The following is a 3,327-nucleotide window of genomic DNA, read 5'->3' as shown; positions in this document are numbered from 1 at the left end:
AATCACACTTTGTCACAACTCCGTACAACTAACCAGAAAGTGTACTGGGTCGTCCAAGTAATACCTTACGTGAGTAAGGATCGATCCCACAGAGATTGTTGGTATGAAGCAAGCTATGGTCATCTTGTAAATCCCAGTCAGGCGGATTTAAATGGATTAAGAGATTATTGGTTTAAATAATGACAATAAAATAAATAGAAAATAAAGATAAAGTTACTCATGTAATTCAATGGTGGGAAATTCAGATAGGTGTATGGAGGTGCTGTGTTCCTTCTGAATCTTTGCTTTTCTACTTCTTCCTTCCAGTTTTTTATCACTCCTTTCTATGGCAAGTTGTATGTAGGGCATCACCGTTGTCAATGGCTACATCCCATCCTCTCAGTGAAAATGGTCTAAATGCTCTGTCACATCACGGCTAATCATCTGTCGGTTCTCAATCAGGTTGGAATAGAATCCAGTGATTCTTTTGCGTATGTCACTAACGCCCAGCCTTCAGGAGTTTGAAGCTCGTCACAGTCATTCAATCCCGGAATCCTACTTGGAATACCACAGACAAGGTTAGACTTTCCAGATTCCTATGAATGCCGCCATAAATTCTAGCTTATACCACGAAGATTCTCATCAAGGAATCCAAGAGATATGCGCCCGATCTAAGGTAGAACGGAAGTGGTTGTCAGTCACGCGCATTCATAGGTGAGAATCATGATGAGTGTCACGGATCATCACATTCATCATGTTGAAGTGCAATGAATATCTTAGAACAGGAATAAATCGAATTGGATAGAAGATAGTAGTAATTGCATTAAAACTTGAGGTACAACAGAGCTCCACACTCTTAATCTATGGTGTGTAGAAACTCCACTGTTGAAAATACATAAGTGATAGGTCCAGGCATGGCCGAATGGCCAGCCCCCAAAACGTTATCAATAGCCTCCTAAGATAAATAAATAATTAAAACTGAGACCAAAGATGTCTAATACACTAGTAAAAAGTTCTATTTATAATAAACTAGCTACTATGGTTTACAAAAGTAAGTAATTGATGCATAAATCCACTTCTGGGGCCCGCTTGGTGTATGTTTGGGCTGAGCTTGATCTATCCACGAGCTGAGGCTTCTTTTGGAGTTGAACGCCAAGTTGTAACGTGTTTTGGGCGTTCAACTCTGGTTCGTGACGTGTTTCTGGCGTTTGACTCCAGAATACAGCATAGAACTGGCGTTGAGCGCCAATTTACGTCGTCAATTCTCGAACAAAGTATTAACTAATATATCTTGCTGGAAAGATCTGGTTGTCTACTTTCCAACACCGTTGAGAGCACGCCATTTTGAGTTCTGTAGCTCTAGAAAATCCATTTTGAGTGCAGGGAGGTCAGATTCCAACAGCATCAGCAGTCCTTTGTCAGCCTCCTATCAAAGTTTTGCTCAGGTCCCTCAATTTCAGCCAGAAAATACCTGAAATCATAGAAAAACACACAAACTCATAGTAAAGTCCAGAAATGTGAATTTAGCATAAAAATTAATGAAAACATCCCTAAAAGTAACTAGAACATACTAAAAACTACTTAAAAACAATGCCAAAAAGCGTATAAATTATCCGCTCATCACACAGCCTTTGATGTGGCTAGGAAGGGTCTTCCAAGGATGATGGATTCATCCTCATCCTTCCCAATGTCTAGGATTATGAAATCAGTAGGGATGTAAAGGCCTTCGACCTTTACTAGCATGTCCTCTACCTGTCCATAAGCCTTTTTCATGGATTTGTCTGCCATCTCTAATGAGAATTTGGTAGCCTGTACCTCAAAGATTCCAGGTTTCTCCATTACAAAGAGTGGCATGAGGTTAATACCTGACCCAAGGTCACACAGAGCCTTCTCAAAGGTCATGGTGCCTATGGTACAGGGTATTTAAGAATTTACCAGGATCCTGTTTCTTTTGAGGTAAAGTATGCTGAACCCAGGTATTCAGTCCATTAATGAGTAATGGAGGTTCATCCTCCCAAGTCTCATTACCAAATAACTTGGCATTCAGCTTCATGATTGCTCCTAAATACTGGGTAACTTGCCCTTCAACAACGTCTTCATCTTCTTCAGAAGATGAATAGCCATCAGAGCTCATGAATGGTAAAAGGAGGTTCAATGAAATCTCTATGGTATCTAAATGAGCCTCAGATTCCTTAGGTTTCCCAATTGGGAACTCCTTTTTGTCCAGAGGACGTCCCACGAGGTTTTCCTCACTGGGATTCACGTCCTTCTCCTCCTCTGTGCATTCGGCCATACCAAGTAAGGTTATGGTCTTGCACTCTCTTTTTAGGTTCTCTTCTGTATTGCTTGGGAGACTACTAGGAGGAGTTTCAGTGACTTTTTTACTCAGCTGGCCCACTTGTGCCTCCAAATTTCTAATGGAGGACCTTGTTTCATTCATGAAACTTAGAGTGGCTTTAGATAGATCAAAGACTATATTTGCTAAGCTAGAGGGGCTCTGCTCAGAATTCTCTGTCTGTTGCTGAGAAGATGATGGAAAAGGCTTGCTATTGCTAAACCTGTTTCTTCCACCATTATTAAAGCCTTGTTGGGTCTTTTGTTGATCATTCCATGAGAAATTTGGATGATTTCTCCATGAGGGGTTATAGGTGTTTCCATAGGCTTCACCCATGTAATTCACCTCTGCCATTGCAGGGTTTTCAGGATCATAAGCTTCTTCTTCAGAAGATGCTTCTTTAGTACTGTTGGATGCATTTTACAATCCATTCAGACTCCGAGAAATCATGTTAACTTGCTGAGCCAATATGGCATTCAGAGCATCAATTTCAAGAACTCCCTTCCTCTGAGGCGTCCCATTACTCACAGGATTCCTTTCAGAAGTGTACATGAACTGGTTATTTGCAACCATGTCAATGAGTTCCTGAACTTCTGTAGGTGTTTTCTTTAGGTGAATAGATCTACCTGCAGAATGGTCCAATGACATCTTAGACAATTCAGACAGACCGTCATAGAATATATCCAGGATGGTCCATTCTGAAAGCATGTCAGAAGGACACTTTTTGGTCAGTTGCTTGTATCTCTCCCAAGCTTCATAGAGGGATTCACCTTCTTTCTGTCTGAAGGTTTGAACATCCACTCTAAGCTTGCTAAGCTTTTGAGGAGGAAAGAACTTGGCTAAGAAAGTTGTGACCAGCTTATCCCAAGAGTTCAGGCTATCTTTAGGTTGAGAGTCCAACCATATTCTAGCTCTGTCTCTTACAGCAAAAGGGAAAAGCATAAGCCTGTAGACTTCAGGATCAACCCCATTGGTCTTAACAGTATCACAGATCTGCAAGAATTCAGTTAAGA

At 41.0% G+C, this 3,327-nt stretch overlaps 1 non-coding gene across 1 annotated transcript; it reads left to right on the top strand.

Moving 5' to 3' along the window:
- The first annotated feature begins 3,016 nt into the window (after positions 1-3,016).
- On the top strand, positions 3,017-3,124 carry LOC127741342 (small nucleolar RNA R71). Its single transcript, XR_008002294.1, has one exon. It is a non-coding gene; the product is annotated as a small nucleolar RNA R71 (small nucleolar RNA).
- Positions 3,125-3,327: the final 203 nt, after the last annotated feature.

This window comes from Arachis duranensis, chromosome 8 (assembly GCF_000817695.3).
Source record: "Arachis duranensis cultivar V14167 chromosome 8, aradu.V14167.gnm2.J7QH, whole genome shotgun sequence".
In the NCBI taxonomy this organism is placed as follows: Eukaryota; Viridiplantae; Streptophyta; class Magnoliopsida; order Fabales; family Fabaceae; genus Arachis; species Arachis duranensis.
Note: the sequence above shows the minus strand (reverse complement) of the source record. Positions and strands in the feature narration are given on the sequence as shown.